This window comes from Galeopterus variegatus, unplaced genomic scaffold (assembly GCF_000696425.1).
Source record: "Galeopterus variegatus unplaced genomic scaffold, G_variegatus-3.0.2 Scaffold1669, whole genome shotgun sequence".
Lineage (NCBI taxonomy): Eukaryota > Metazoa > Chordata > Mammalia > Dermoptera > Cynocephalidae > Galeopterus > Galeopterus variegatus.
The window spans coordinates 221,071-238,591 of NW_007727780.1; the positions used below are offsets into that span (position 1 = coordinate 221,071).

General features: G+C 40.8%; 1 protein-coding gene and 1 non-coding gene across 3 annotated transcripts in view; both read right to left on the reverse strand.

Moving 5' to 3' along the window:
• WDR33 (WD repeat domain 33) overlaps positions 1-17,521 on the reverse strand; it is a 120,590-nt gene that overhangs the window by 94,747 nt on the left and 8,322 nt on the right. The gene's annotated exons all lie outside the window — the stretch shown is intronic.
• On the reverse strand, positions 7,739-7,813 carry TRNAI-GAU. The gene has a single exon. It is a non-coding gene; the product is annotated as a tRNA-Ile (tRNA).

The window sequence follows — 17,521 nt, forward strand, 5'->3', positions numbered from 1 at the left end:
TTTAATGGCCTGTTCAGATTTTCTACGTCTTCATGGCTCAGTTTTGGGAGCTTGTGTGTGTCCAGAAATTTATCCATTTCCTCCAGATTTTCAAACTTGTTGGCATATAGCTGTTTATGGTAGTCTCGAATGATTCCTTGTATTTCAGATGAATCAGTTGTAATATCACCTTTTTCACTTCTAATTTTTGTTATTTGAATCTTCTCACTTCTGTTTTGTGTTAGGCATGCTAATGGTTTGTCAATTTTATTTATCTTTTCAAAAAACCAACTTTGTGATTCATTGATCTTTTGTATTGTTTTTTGGGTTTCAATTTCATTAAGTTCTGCTCTGATCTTAATGATTTCTTTCCATCTGCTAACTTTAGGTTTGGATTGTTCTTGTTTTTCTAGTTCGTTAAGATGAAGTGTTAGGTTGTTCTCTTGCCGTCTTTCCATTCTTCTGAGGTGAGCATTTAATGCAATAAATTTCCCCCTTAGTACTGCTTTTGCAGTATCCCACAGGTTTTGGTATGATGTATCATTATTTTCATTCATTTCAATAAATTTTTTTATTTCCTGCTTGATTTCTTCTCGGACCCATACGTCATTAAGTAGAATGCTATTTAATTTCCATGTGTTTGTATAGTTTCCAGAACTTCGTTTGTTATTGATTTCTAGTTTTAATCCATTGTGGTCTCAGAAAATACATGGGATAATTCCAATTTTTTTGAATTTGTTGAGACTTGGTTTGTGACCTAATATGCGACCTATCCTGGAGAATGATCCAGAAGAACGAATATTCTGAGGTTGTTGGATGGAATGTTGCATAGATACTGCCAAGTCCAATTGGTCGAGAGTATTGTTTAGACTTGTGTTTCTCTGCTGATTCTTTGCCTAGAAGATCTGTCCAATATTGACAGTGGGGTGTTCAGGTCTCCCGCTATTATGGTATGAGGGTCTATTTCCTTCTTTAGGTCTAATAGAGTTTGTTTTGTAAATCTGGCTGCTCCAACACTGAGTGCATACATATTTATGATTGTTATGTCTAATGGATGGATCAATCCTTTTATCATTATGTAGTGTCCCTCATTGTCTCTTTTTATGGTTTTTAGTTTAAAGTCTATTTTGTCAGATATAAGAATAGCTACTCCAGCTTGTTTTTCTTTTATGTTTGCATGGTTAATCTTTTTCCATCCTTTCACTCAGTCTATGTGAGTCGTCATGGGTGAGGTGGGTCTCTTGAAGGCAGCATATAGTTGGGTCCTCCTTTTTAATCCAGTCAGCCAGTCTGTGTCTTTTGATTGGGGAATTTAAGCCTTTTACATTACAAGTTGTTATTGAAAAATGTTGGTTTCGGGCCGGCCCGGTGGTGCACTCGGTAGAGTGCGGCGCTTGGGAGCGCGGCGGCGCTCCCGCTGAGGGTTCAGATCCCATATAGAGACCGGTCCACTCACTGGTTGAGCACGGTGCAGGCGCGACACCGAGGGTTGCAATCCCGTTACTGGTCATGCAAAAAGACAAAAAGGAAAAAAAAAAAAAAGAAAAGTGTTGATTTATTCCTACCATTTTATTGATTATTGTTGGTTGTCTTAGGTGTCTTTTGTTCCTTGCTTTCTGATTTACTGTTTGTTTTCTGTGTTTGTTGGTTTTCTCTTCATGAATGCCATTTTTATTATAGTAGTGGGTTTTGATTTTTCTTGGGTTTTTATGGCAGTAGTAGTTATTTTTCAGGAACCATATCCAGTACTCCCTTGAGAATTTCTTGTAAGGGTGGTCGTGTGGTGGTGAACTCCCACAGTTTTTGTTTGTCTGAGAGATATACTATTTGCTTTTTCATTTCGGAAGGACAGCCTTGCAGGGTAGAATATTCTTGGCTGGCAATCTCCGTCTTTTAGTATTTTGAACGTATCATCCCATTCCTTTCTGGCTTTTAGGGTTTGTGATGAACAGTCTGATGTTAGCCTGATTGGGGCTCCCTTATAGGTCATTTGATGCTTGTCTCTTGCAGCTTTTAAGATTCTCTCTTTGTCTTTGAGTTTTGCCAATTTGACTATAATATGTCTTGGAGAAGACCTTTTTGGATTGAATACGTTTGGGGATCTTTGAGCTTCCTGGATCTGAAGATCTGTGATTTTCCCTATACCTGGGAAGTTTTCTGTCACTATTTTGTTGAATATGTTTTCTTTTCTTTTCTTTTCTTTATTTATTTTTTTTTTTTTGTCCTTTTTGAGGCCGGCCGCATGGTGCTCAGCCAGTGAGCGCCCGGCCATCCCTATATAGGATCTGAACCCGCGGCAGGAGCACTACCGCGCTCCCAGCGCCACACTCTCCCGAGTGCGCCACGGGCTCGGCCCTTGAATATGTTTTCAATGCAATCTCCTTTTTCCTCCCCTTCTGGAATACCCATGACTCGGATATTTGAGCGCTTAAGGTTGTCTGATATCTCTCTCAGATTTTCTTCAATGCCTTTGATTCTTTTTTTTTTTTTTTTTTTTTTTTTTTTTGTCTGCTTGTGTTTTTTCAAACAGCCCATCTTCAAATTCAGAGGTTCTCTCTTCAACTAATTCCTTCCTGCTGGTTAAACTCTCCATTGTGTTTTTTACTTCACTGAATAACTTCTTCAGTTCAGCAAGTTCTGCTACATTTTTTTTCAAGACATTGATTTCCTTGTATATTTCCTCTTTCAAGTCCTGTATACTTTTCCTCGTTTCATCATGATGTCTAGCTGAGTTTTCTTGTATCTCAGTTTCCTTAGAATTATCACTCGAAATTCCTTGTCAGTCATTTCAAGGGCTTCTTGTGCTATAGGATCTAGAGCTTGAGAGTTATTATCCTTTGGTGGTGTAATTTCTTGATTTTTCGTATTTCTGGTATCTTTTTTTAAATTTTTATTCATTGTGGCAGGGGGTTCACAGTCCACAGGTTTGACACTATTGACTGACTAAGATGTTGCTGCGGTTACCAATTTGGTATGGCTACCTCAGTGACTGCTCAGTTGGCCACTAGTGCCTTGCATGTGTGGCTGCCTCGGGTCTTGGGCCTCTCTGGGGAGCCACCTCTCTGGTCAGCTTGGACTCTGCCGGGTTGGGGGATCACGGGGTGGTACCACAGGATGTGTGGTCTCTGCTGAGCTTTCACCTCCCGTGCTGGACTTCTCCCTGTTCCGTGTGCTCTGGCCCGGGCTGCTGGGATGCGCCGAGGCACCGCAGAGCGTGTAGTCTCTGCAGAGCTTCCCCTTCCCCTGCAGGATGTCTCCCTGTTCTGTGCGCACTAGGCTGGGCTTGGGATGGAGTCGGGTGGCGGCGGTGAAGCCTACCTGCTGCTGGATCGCGCGGCAGCAGCCACCCCCCCCACAGGGTGTATGGACTCTACGGAGCTCCTGTCTCCCTTGCTGGATGTCTCTGTGCTCCGTACACATTGGGCCCGGCTGCTGGATCACGTGGCAGCATTGTGGTCCCCGTGGAGTTCCCACCTCCCCTGCCGGATGTCTCTCTTCTCCGAGCGCACTAGGCCGGGCTGGGAATGGAGCCGGGTGCCTGCGGTGAAGCCTACCTGCTGGATCACGCAGTGGTGGCCCCACAGGGTTTGTAGTTTCTGTGGAGCCTCTGCGTCCCCTGCTGGACGTCTCCGCACTCTGTGCGCTCTGGGCTGGGCTGGGAATGGAGCCGGGTGGCAGCGGTGAAGCCTATCTGCCGGATCGTGTGACGGCAGCCCCGCAGGGCATGTGGTCTCCGCGGAGCTTCTGCCTCCCCTGCTGGACGTCTCCCCGTTCCATATGCACTTGATGTTATGTTTTTATAGTTTAATTCGGTTGATTTGTGGGAGAGAGTGACACTAGGGAACGTCTATTCTGCCATCTTGACCGGAAGTCTCAAACTGGGTCTGCATTTACTTTCAAATGGTTAAAAAAATATGTATGTATAGAGGGGGGGTGGGGGTGGTGAGTAGAGACATAGTGTTAAATTACACCCCCCCGAAATTCATATGTTGAAGCCCTAATCCCCAGTACCTCAACTGGAAATATGGTCATTGGCAGATGTAATAAGATAAGATGAAGACATACTGGAGTAAGGTGGGCTCCTAATCCAATATGATCAGTAAACAACAGAGTTATGTTGATACAAGGCCAGGGAACTATCGAAAACTAGGAGAAAGGCCTAGAACAGATTCTTTCCTAGCACCTTCAGACAAAACATGGTCCTGCTGACACCTTGATCTTGGACATCTATCCTCTAGCACTATGAGGCAATAAATGTCACTCAGTTTGTGGTATTTTGTCAAGGCAGCCCTAGCAAACTACTACAGAAAGCAAGCAAATACAGCAAAATTATAACATGTTGAATCTAGGAGGTAAGTATGTATATAGTGTTAACTGTACTATCCTTTCAACTTTTCTTCATGTCTAAAAATGTTAACACCTTAGGGTAATGTCTTAGAATCCTGTGAATATCCTGTTTTCCAGTGACCACTCATTTGACCGATATTTATTCTACTCAGCTGAGTAAAAGCTTTATTTATCAACATCCACAAAATAACCTGTTGGTATTTTGACTGGGGTCACATTGACTGTATAGAACAAGTTGGGAAGAACTGTCTTGACAACACTGAATCCTCCTAATCCACATATATAAAATATATCCTCATTTATTTAGATCTGCTTAGATTTCTTTCATGAGAGTTTTGGGTTTTCTTCATATAGATCTTGCACATATTTTGTTAGATTTATATCTAAGTATTTTTTCTTTTTCTGGTGCTAATGTACATAGTACTGTGTTTTTATTTCCATACTCCAATTGTCCATTGCGGTATGTAAAAAAGCAACTGACTTTTGTATATTTACATTGTACCCTGAAACCCTGCTATAATCACTGGTTCCAAGAGTGTTTTTCTTGATTCTTTGAGACTTTCTACATAGACCATCAATGTCATCTGCAAAGACAATTTTAGCTCTTCCTTCTCTAGTCTGTATACCTTTAATATCTGTTTCTTCCTTCTTATTGTGCTAGCTAGAATTTCCAAGACAATGTTGAAAAGGAGTGGTGAGAGAGGAGGTACAAACTTGCCTTGTTTCTGATCTTAGGAAAGCTTGTAGTTTCTCTCTATTAAGTATAATGCTAGCTGTGGTTTTTCTGTAGATGCTCTATGTTAACTTACGGAAATTCCCCTTTATTCCTAGTTTGCTGAGCATTTTTATCATGAACAGGTGTTAGATTTTGTCAAATGCTTTTCCTGCTTCTACTGATATATGACTTTTCTTTTTTAGCTTGTTAATGTGATAGATTATACTGAATGATGAACCAGCCTTGTATACCTGGAATAAATCCTAGTTGGTCACTGTGTATAATGCTTTTTATAAATTGGTGGATTTGATTTGCTAAAATTTTGCTGAGGATTTTTGCATCTGTATCCATGAGATGTTGCTCTGTAGTTTTATGCTCTTGTAATATCTTTGTCTAGTTTTGGTATTAGAGTAATGCTGGCCTTATAAAATGGGTTAAGAAGTATTTCCTCTGTTTCTATTTTCTGGAAGAAACTGTAGGGAACTGGTATAATTTTTTCCTTAAATGTTTGGTAGAATTCATCAGTGAACCCACCTGGGACTAGTGCTTTCTGTTTTAGAAGATTATTAATTATTGATTCAATTTCATTCTCTTTCAAACTTTCCCACCACTATGACTTTGCTTAAAATCTTCTGACATGCAAATATTTATAATATAACAGGAAAAAGGACTACAAAATATATATAAAATGCTACAGGGTTCTGGGTATAAACCCAAAGAACTGAAAGCAGGTATACAAACATCCTTATATATTCATGTTCACTGAAGCATTATTCACAATGGCTAAAAAGTGGAAACAACCCCAATGTCCACTGACAAGTGAATGGAAATGTGGTACATACATACAATGGAGTATTATTCAGTCTTAACAAGGAAAGAAATTTTGACACATGCTACAGCATGGATGAACCTGAAGACATTAAGTAAGATAAGCCAGCCACAAAAGGTTAAATATTGTATGATTCCTCTTTATGAGGTTCCTAGAGTAGCCAAATTCACAGGGACAAAAAGAAGAATGGTGATTGGCAGGGGCTGGGAGCTCACTTAACAAGCACAGAGTTTCAGTTTTGCAAGATGAAAGGAGTTCTGGAGATGGGCTGCACAACAAAGTAAATGTATGGTTAAAATGGTTAAGATGATAAATTTCATTATGCATGTTTTACCACAATTAAAAAAAAAAAAGACATGGAATCCTGCAGGCACTCAATAACTACTTGATGAACTTGTGGCTTTAAGAAATGCATATTTGGGCCGGCCCCGTGGCTCACTTGGGAGAGTGCAACACTGGTAGCGCCAAGGCCGCAGGTTCAGATCCTACATAGGGATGGCCAGTGCGCTCACTGGCTGAGCATGGTGCAGATGACACTGAACCGAGGGTTGTGATCCCCTTACCGGCCAAAAAAAAAAAAAGAAATGCATACTGAAGGATATTTTTTAAAAACGCTATGGGAGAGAATGCTATGAAAAGAAGCAAGAAGTCATGGGCAGGGGAGCACAGACATAAAACAGCAAAGTTTCAGATGAACTAATACGTGCAATGATAAAAGAAGGGATACACAGGCGGAGAAGGGGAAGAGGGACAGAGGAAGCAGCAAGCAGAAATAAAAGGGAAATACTGAGTTTTTTAAAAGTGGGTCACAGTTGGGTGGGAGCGGGGAGAGGGAGGAGGGAGGGAGGTTTTGGTAATGGGCCACAATAATCAACCACATTGTATATCGACAAAATAAAATTCAAAAAAAAAAAAAAAAAAAAGTGGGTCACGGACAAAGAGCCCAGATTCACCACACAGGCCAGACACCAATAAAATAAATAAACAAAGTGGTTCATGGGTAGAGTAGGGAGAAAAGCAAGCAGCTGAGGAAGAAGCTGGAAACCTAAGTTCATAGGTTGGAGCCAGACCCTGAAATGCCTGTTATGGCAACCCTGACATGTTAAAGAATTCAATTTAATCAATAAAACAGGGAACCTTAACTGCAATCTAGGAATACATGGATGGCAAAAGGAGTTCAATGACATCCCCTACTCCAAGTTGCATGTAGAATTCTAGTATGAATATTTATACTTTTTCTGGGAAGGAAGTTATACAGCTCTCATCAGATTCCCATGGGGTACAAAAAGTATAGAAATCACTGTTGCAGGCAATGGTGAGTCTTCTTCCCAGGCATATGGAATGACACATTTTGAACTTTAAGAAGATAAATTATCCTATGTAATGTAAAGGTGGGATAAGAGGCAAGAAAACAATTCAATGATTTATAAAGTTTCATTAAAAATTTAGTAAAATGTTTTGGTGAAAAATTTGCCCATCTTCTATCTCAATTTACAGATTTACAGGTAGACTATTTATAGATTATTTACAATAACCTAGGTAGAAGATTGGCAAATTTTTTTTTTTTAAACAAATCTTTATAAATTTTGCCATGTTGTAACACCACGATCCAGGTTCAGATCCCCATGCCGGACAGCCACCAAAAAAAAAAAGTTGGCAGATGTAATAAATTAACATGAAGTCATACTGGAGTAAGGTGGGCTCCTAATCCAATATGACTGGTACAGAATAGAGTTACGCTGACACAGTCAAGGAATTACTAGAAACTAGGAGAAAGGCCTGGAAAAGATCCTTCCCTAGCACCTTCAGAGAAAACATGTTCATGAAAACATGTTCAGAGAAGCGTTTTTTTTCTTTTTTATGGCAGCTGGCCAGTATGGGGATCTGAACCCTGGACCTTGGCATTATCAGCACCATGCTCTAACCAACTGAGCTAACTAGCCAAACCCCCGAAAAAAAATCTTTGTAAATTTTTCATTATATGCTGAAATTCTGACCTACACCAAAGAGGACTCTAACTGACTTCCTCTCAAGTTCTTCACCACATAATATATGCAACAAAGTTCATACTATTTTACTACATAAAAATGTCTAAAATTAAAATTAGCAAAAATGGACAAATTAGTGATTTTAAATTCTCTTCGTCATCCATGGTGAAGAATGACTCCCGACCACTTACTGAGAAGCAACATCATTCAAAAAAGCAAAAAATATGATAGCACAAGCGTTAATGAGGTGCGAGAAAAACAACCATATTCCACATTGATAATGCATACGTCTTTGACCAACGAATTCCATTTCCACAAATTTAGCCCTACAAACATGCTCACACAACGTGTATAAACACATCTGAATAAAGTTATTCAATGCAATACTGTTTGTAATAGCAGAGAACCAGTTAAAGTATATCATGAAATACCAATACAATGTATATTATGCAACCATTCTGAAGGAGGTATATGTCTGCAGAGAAAAGGCTAAAAATAAATAAACAAACAAGGTACAGTTAACTCTGAACAACACACATTTCAACTGTGCAGATCCACTTACACATGGATTTTTAATAAATACTGTATAGTACTGTAAATGTATTTTCTCTTCCTTATGATTTTCTTAACATTTTCTTCTCTCTAGCTTACTTTATTCTAAGAACACAGTATGTAATACATGCAACATACAAAATATGTCTTAACTGACTTTACATGTGGATTTGACTGGAAAAAAAAAAGTTATACGAGGTGTTAAGATGTCAGATACCTTAACCCCCATGTTGTTGAAAGGTCGACCGTAGTTCTATTTAGGATCGCCAAGATACACTGTGAAGTGGGGAAAAGCAAAGTACAAAACACCACACAGAATAGTACTGTGACGCTGCCCAGTTAGCTCTCTTGGGAGAGCATGGTGCTGATAACACCAAGGGTTCGGATCCATGTATCCACCAACGATCGAAAAACAAACAAACAAACAAACAAAAACTACTGTGTATGTGAAAAATGTGAACAGCAACAAAAAAGGGACATATACACATCGGTAGTAAATACATTTGCTGTATTTAGACCAAAATATGTCTGGAAGAATTCACAACAAACTGATAACAATGGTAGCATTTGAATAAATAAGAGAGGATTGGAGGATAGCCTCAGGAAGGAGATAGATGACTTTACATCCTCTTACACCTCTTACTTTTTTAACATATGTGTACAGTGCCTATAAATAAATGAATGAATAAATACATAAGAAAATTTGTAAAAATTAATGCTACTATCTATGTGTTATGGATATGTTCAGACACAGAACTGGAAATGTGTACTCCAGGCACAAAACTAATGTAAAAAATATAGTTGAAAATGAGCACTGTGGGTAGAAAATGAGAGGAAAAAACTCCCTAACAATATCAACTACAATGCGAGTACCTGATACATATGAAGGAGACAATGGAAACCATGGACTACACACTGGGTATATATACATTTACATACACATACACACACATACACACTCTCTCTCACTCCCCTCCGCCCCCCAAGAAAAAAACTGCCAAATCCCATGATTTTTGGTTTTTTTTTTTCTTGGCCCTGGCAAGTGCAGGATCCGAACCCTTGACCTTGTAGTTATTAGCACCATGTTCTCCAAGTGACTTACCAGGCCAGTCTCAAATCCCATGACTACCTGGCAGAATTAAAGGCTGAAAATCATTAGGTTACTAAAATGAAAGTACAACAAAGCCGAAGTTGATAATCAATTTTGAACAAAAGCAACTCCATGACCACAAACTAATTAATGTACCCAACTGGTTCCTGATGAAAGACTTTCCTAGATATATAACAGATAATTTTAGCTCCTCCCAAAGACAATGAATCAAAAAGCCTTTCCAAGTTATATTATAAAATGTACTGGGTTTGTTTTTTCGTTTTTGTTTTGTTTTGTTTGTAAAGGTGGAAAAGAGAACATTAAACTGGTAATCAGGTGACCTGGACTCTGGAATTAATTGTTCGACTATGAACAAATTCCATCTCTTCAGACCTATTTACTTGTACTCAAATTAAAGGGTCTAGACTTGATCAAGGTAAAACAATTCTGTAATTTTGAGATTATACAGGAAGCAGATAAGAATTTTCTAAAATTTCTTTCAGCCTGTTTTTAAACTTGGCTTAACCACTTAAAAGGTAGGTTTAACACTTAACGTTTAACAGAATACAAAAAGACAATCATTCCCAAAGGGACAATCCTAAAGAGTAGGCTGGTCCTGAATATTTCAAATTCGTCAACAGCAAGATGAAATGTCAAGCTTTTGAGAGCCCTTTGATTTTGGAATGCTTCTTAGTTTCTAGATCTAATATTCACATTGGTCTAAATGCCTAATTAATTAATCCTTCAGTAAGTATATTTGGTATTTATGGTAACTTTTGATTACTTTATGATACCTTCTTAACAGCTTAAGGTTTCCCTCCAAACAAGTCAGTCTGAATTTCAAAAGAACAGTGGATATTAAGCATACAATGAACTAAAAGTTAACCAAATATCTAAAAATGAAGTAAAAATATCGTGCACCAATGAAATACGTCCTTCATTATTCACTTGAAACTCCCTTTACAAAACAATTAAAGTTCAGTATAGTTATTCCAAATTGCTTTTACTAGAGCCAAAACAAAGCTTAGCTTTCTAATCACAAAGTCAAACTCATATTCATATTTCTACCCACAGACAACGATCCACATTCTTGGTTGAGAAAAATCAACTGCCTTACCAATTGCTAATTGCACTAAATACAGCAAATACATTGGTAACCCTGGGTTAGGCAAAACTGCCTTAGATATGACCCCAGACTTCTGGTCAAGATGGTCGAATAGATGGTCACCAGCATCACTCTATCCCACCAATCAACCACTTTACAACTATAAAAAAGCAACAATAGCCAAGCTGGGGCCACTAGGACTCAAGGGAAGAGAAGAGACATACAGAGTCCATGAAGGTGGGAGAAGCCATGATGAGAGAAAGAAAAAACTGCTCTGACCATTTCAAGCCCCAGCCGTGGACCTGCTGAGTGCACAGAGCAGGAGCCTGCAAAAGCCACAGCTCTGCCCTTTGGATGAAGTTGCTTGGAGGCAGCAGGGAAGAACAGGGCCTTGGTGGCCCCCAGACCAGCAAGACCTCTAATAGGGTTCCCGTGGACCCATACAGTAGCGAGGAGCCACAACAACTGAAAAAAAGGAGCCTCTCGAGGCCAGTGAGTCATCACAAGGGATCACTGCATGGCCCGTCCCATGGGAAGTGTTTGCAGCACGGATGGTGGAGGAAACGGGCCCACTGGGAGAACACTGGGGCAGAGCAAGGACAGTTGATCTGCACCCCAACCAGCGAAGGACCACTCAGAGGAGACTGGTCAGAAATATAGAATTTCATGGGGTGCAGTTTGATGAAAAGACTCAGGCCCAGACCAGAGTATCTTCACAAACCAGATGCACTGGATCTCTCAAGAGCCAGAAGTACCTACGAAGTCAACCATTAAAACCTGAGCTGCACAAAAGTCTTCTCTAGGGAACCAGCACCAAAGCAGCAATTTAGCTCAACCACACAGCTCAAGTACTGGTCCTCACAGGAAGTTCCCCCATTTTAGAGGTAAGCAAGGGACAACAAATTAGTTCCAGCGCACAGTTTAAATAGTGGTAACAGCAAATAATCCAATGAAGAACTGAAAGAAAAAAAAACAAAGTATCCATAACCAGAAACAAAGTTTTATATTAACTAGTAAAGGTCTCATTTCACCAAAGAACACCTATAACACCTAGAAGGACCAGAAGTCCCCTGGGATACCAAGCCAGAAAGGAGTGAAGGCCGGGGTCCCCAGCAATGCCACTGACACCTGCAACCAATCCCAAGGGTGGGGGGACACAAGGGCCTCAGCCACACTCCACCAACATGAGCAGCCAGCCCAGCGGCAACCACCGAGCTGCCACAGGAAGCGCTCTGGACTCTCCCAGCCAGGGCAATGGGGGGCCAAGGGCCTTGGCCAACACCCACCCCCCGCCATGTGCAGCCAGCCTAGTGACGACTACTGAGCCACCGCAGGAAGCAGCCCAGACCTCCCAAGCCGGGGCAGTGCCCCCCCCCCCCCTATTAAGGCAGAAGAGCAGATGTTTATTGCCACATTTTTGCTGAGGTCTGGGTGCAGTACCTTCTAGTCCAAGAAGGGCTGGCAGCCACAGAGAAAAAGGTTTTCCTTCCTCTCCAGGACTCCTCTCTGCAATCAGTGGCTGCAGCCCTGGCGGAGCCAACGCCACGTGCACAACAGTCCGCAGGCAACAGTTGTCGTGGCTGGTGAGACTCGCGAAAGAGCAAATCTGAGTAGACAGTGCACTTGCATGAAGTATCCTGAGTGCCACAGTTGATGACTGAGACCCACTGACTTAAATTACATTTCAGAGTCAGCTAGTTTTATTTGACCCTGGCAAAACATGATTTTGCTCTAGAGACAGCACTGAGGCCAGAGATTAACTCTCCCTAGCGGACGTCGAAGTCAGCTCGCAGAGGGACTGTGAGTCAGTTGCCACGACAGTGGACATGTTTATCCAACGTTCTGCATTATTTTTCATTGCCATTATATATTATTTGATCTCCTCAAGCCCCCCAAATAGATTTAACTTTAAAAGTAATTCAGTTCTCAAATATACTCAAAATAATAGAACAATCACTGTTTTCAGATAGTATGCTAACTGCAGTTCACTGAAATGATCAATATTTGAGCCACATGCAGATTAACAGGGCGCCTGCAGACGTCGTGAGCATGTCCGCAATAACTGAGAAGCAGGACTCTCCCCAGAGAGGAAGAGGCAACACTGGACTAATCAGTCATCTTTGTTTTCTTTCCCCACGACTAGCCCCGTTCTTGTGGTGACAGTGAGAAGCCCGTTTGTAATGCAAGGACAAGCAGACAGACGGGCATTGCAAATGGGACGTAAATAGGATGTTTGGTTTGTTCTCATCGTTTCCAGATTTCTTTCCCACAAGGTGTGTGGCTGAGATGAGTGACTTAATGATGCCATTTACAATTTTAGAGCAAAAAGAAAGACTTCCAGATATAAAACAGGCGTTGCCGCATGGTCTGCGGGCCAGGCGCAGAGACAATTTCCCCACGTGCTGGCACATGCCGGTGCAGTCATTGCTACTCTCTGATGAGGTGTGCACTCGTCTGTGAATCACGTAGGATTCCATCTGGTTGTTCATCTACACTCATTGTGCTGAACAGTTTGGGGATTCCCTTAAACTACCAGCAAGGAGTTAAAACTGGGCACCCGGGGGGGCACTTTACAGAAAGACACCAACCAGTAGGAATGGTCTGGTCATTCCTGAAGGGAAGCATTAACTTGATGCAAAAGACGAATTAAAAAATTGAGATAACGGGCCGGCCCGGTGGCACAATGGATAGTGCGCTGCTTGGGAAGCGCGGTGGCGCTCCCGCCCGAGGGTTCGGATCCCACATACAGACCGGTTCCTGCTCACTGGCTGAGCGAGGCGCGGGAGCAGTGCCGAGGGTTGCGGTCCCGTTGCCGGTCCCCGGCCCGGTACGGGGGCAACACTGAGGGTTGCAATCCGTTGCCGGACACGGAAAAAGACAAAAAAAGACAAAAAAAAAAAAAAAGAATATAAATCATGAGAAGAAACAAGCAAATCGTCAACTTTAAATAGCTGCAGTACTGAGAGAAATTAATAGCCTTACTTAATGATTTTTTCAGTCTCACATCTGCATTTCTTAGGCTGAGGAGCTGTATCTGAATAGTAGCAAAAGAACATTGATCAGAAGTTGTTGCACATGAGTGTTTCACCACAAATTTTTTTATAAACAAATTTTTGTACGAGCCAAGCGCCAAAAAAACAAACAATAAAACAATTTTTTTTTTCCTTTTTTTTTGTCTTTTTTCGTGACCGGCAACGGATCGCAACCCTCAGTGCTGCACCCACACCTCGCTCAGCCAGTGAGCGGCCGGTCTGTATGTGGGATCCGAACCCTCGGCGGGAGCACCGCCACACTTCCCAAGCGGCGCACTGTAGCAGTGCGCCACCAGGCCGGCCCTAAAACAATTTTTTTTAAAGATTGTTGATTGATAACAATCCCTGTACTGGCCAGCCACCAAAAAATAAAAAATAGAAATAAAAAAAAAAGATTGTTGCATTGAAGTTTGGAAAAAAAAGTTCTATAAATAGTAGAGTGACTTTTGTCTAAGTTTGCCAAGGGGAACCCTTGTTTATTCTTGTTGTTTTGGCACAATAGTTCTCCCTCTCATTATCAAATACGTTCCATTTGAATCATAATAGGAACTGAGTGAACATAACATGGTATATCTACACAATGGAGTACGTAAGCTAAAGCTACTTTATCGAAAAAAAAAAAAGGAAGTTCTGAACTGATCATATGGAATCATTCATATGAAATAATTTCTTGGATATATCAGCTGAAAAAAACATGGGTCACACACACACAAATGGGACATCAAATTTAACTTGCACATGAAAGGATACAATCATCACAGTGAAAAGGCAACCTACAGAATGGGAGAAAATATTTGCAAATCATATATCTGATAAAGGATTAACATTTAGAACATACAAAGAACTCCTACAACTCAACAAAAAAATCAAATAACCCAATTAAAAAATAGGCAAAGGTCTTGAACAGACCTTTCTACAAAAATGATATACAAACGACCAACAAGTATATGAAAAGATACTCAACATCACTAATTATCAGAGAAATGCAAAACAAAACCACAATGAGCTATCACCTCACAACCACTAGAATGAATATTAACAAAAACCAAAATAACAAGTGTTGGGCCGAGCCCGTGGCACACCCGGGAGAGTGCGGCGCTGGGAGCTCAGCAGCGCTCCCACCGCGGGTTCGGATCCTATATAGGGATGACCGGTGCGCTCACAACACTCGCTGGCTGAGCACGGTGTGGCCGGTCTCAAAAAGAACAAAAAAAATAAAAATAAAAATAAAAATAAATAACAAGTGTTGGCAAGGATATGGAGAAATAGTGCGCTCACAACACTCGCTGGCTGAGCACGGTGTGGCCGGTCTCAAAAAGGACAAAAAAAATAAAAATAAAAATAAAAATAAATAACAAGTGTTGGCAAGGATATGGAGAAATTGGAACCCTTGGGTCCTGTTGGTGGGACTGTAAAATGCTGCAACCACTATGGAAAACAGTATGGAGCTTCCTCAAAAAATTAAAAATAGCATTACCAGATGATCCAGCAAACCCACTTCTGGGTATATATCCAAAAGAAGTGAAAGCAGAGTCTCGAAGATATTTGCACACCTGTATCCAGAGCAACACAATGCACAACAGTCAAGAGATGGAAGCAACCCAAATGTCCATCCATGGATGAACAAATAAACAAAATGTGGTATATACAAATGATAGAATATTATTGAGCCATAAAAAGGAAAAAAGTCTTCTCACATGCAACAACACGGATGAACTTTGAGGACATTATGCTAAGTGAAATAAGCCAGTTACAAAAAAACACATACTCATATAATTCCAAATATATGAAATATGTAAAGTAGTCAAATTCAGAGACAGACTTTAGAAGTGCGGCTGCCTGCAGCAGATGCCATTGGAGGCATGAGAGAATTGCAAAGTTAGTATTTAATAGGTACAGAATTTCAGTTTCACAAGATGAAAAAGTAGGGGGCTGGCTGGTTAGCTCACTTGGGAGTGTGGTTCTCATAACATCAAGGGGTTCAGATTCCTATACCAGCCAGCCACCCAAAACAAAATATGAAAAAGTTCTAGAAGCACTGGCCCATGGCTCACTCGGGAGAGTGCAGTGCTGGTAACACCAAAGCCATGAGTTCGGATCCTATATAGGGATGGCTGGTTCACTCACTGGCTGAGTGTGGTGCTGACAACACCAAGCCAAGGGTTAAGATCCCTCTACTGGTCATCTTAAAAAAAAAAAAAGTTCTAGAGCTCTTCTGTATAACAATGTGTTAACTATAACACTTCCAAACTGTACACTTAAAAATGGTTAAGATAGAGGGGCCAGCCCGTGGCTCACTCAGGAGAGTGCAGTGCTGATAACACCAAGGCCCCGGGTTCGGATCCCATATAGGGAGGGCCAGTTAGCTCATTGGGTGAGCGTGGTGCTGACAACACCAAGTCAAGGGTTAAGATCCCCTTACCGGTCATCTTTTAAAAAAAAAAAAATGGTTAAGATAGTAAATTCTGTTATGGGTGCATTTTTTTTTTAACCACGATTTTAAAAACTCAAGGGTCACAAGCATATACAGTATGCCAACTTTTTTCTGAGAAAGTGAAAATAAGAATATATGCACACATATTGAGTTAGGGAGAATGGAAGTGGAGAGCTTGGAGATAGAAGCAAGACTTATGTACTCTTTCAATATAGTATTAAATTTTAAACCATGTAAATATTTAACATATTAAGACAATTAAATCAAGAAGAAGAAAGTGGGGCCCATTAGCGCAGTTGGTTAGAGCACAGCCTTATAACACCAAGGTCAAGGGTTTGGATCCCTGTACCAACCAGCCACCCCCCATCCCCGCCCCCCAAAAAAAGAAAAAAAGGCAAACCCTAATAATGAACACAAACAAAAATAGTCAAACTTGATAATCAAAATAATCAATTTGATCAAATAAACATTATTTCAAGTAATTTTTGAACTTAGTTCTCTGAGCAATAAATTCTGAGGGAAAAAAAGTACAGAAAAGAAATCAACTGCACTCTCAAGGTTACTGTTAGTAAAATCCTGGTACTGTAAACCTGAATCTACTTTCTGTGTAAGGAAATCCCAATAATGTTAATTTTGATTTAGAATTTAAAATACACTACCAATATAAACTGAAAATGTTTAAAAACATCTTTTCTAGCTTTGTCCACTGGTAAAAGCATAGAAGCAAAGACACCAACAGCAATGCACATACCACCTAGCACCCAAATTCTGGTTTATAAATATCATTTTCTATCAAAATAAACAGGTATCCTTGGAGAAAAGGGAAAATACAAAGAGCAAGAAAGGAAAATACAAGAAGGACCTGGGTTATTTTTTTACCAAAAAGCAAGGAAGTCCTCAAAGACTGATTTTAGTCAAAAAAGGACATGAGATCCAGCTTGAAGAGGAGCTGAAATTTGAGAGAACATAAGCATCAAAAGCAATAATGACGGGCCGGCCCAGTGGCGCACTGCTACAGTGTGCCGCTTGGGAGTGCGGCGGCGCTCCCGCCGAGGGTTCAGATCCCACATACAGACCAGCCGCTCACTGGCTGAGCAAGATGCGGGCGCGACACCGAGGGTTGCGATCCCGTTGTCGGTCCCGGTACGGTACGGGCGCGGCACTGAGGGTTGCGATCCGTTGCCGGTCACAAAAAAGACAAAAAGGAGGAAAAAAAAAAAAAAAGCAATAATGACTGGACTGGCCAGTTAGCTCAGCTGATTAGAGTGTGGTTCTGACCAAACCAAGGTCCAGGGATTGATTTCTCTACCGGCCAGGTGCAAAAAAAAATAACAGTAATGACTATAACTAATATACTAAAAATAAATAAAAATTTATTGAGAACATAGTAATATTTTAAAAAACGAGAAAAAACAAAATGAGTGGTCTACACTCTTACATTTTTCAACTG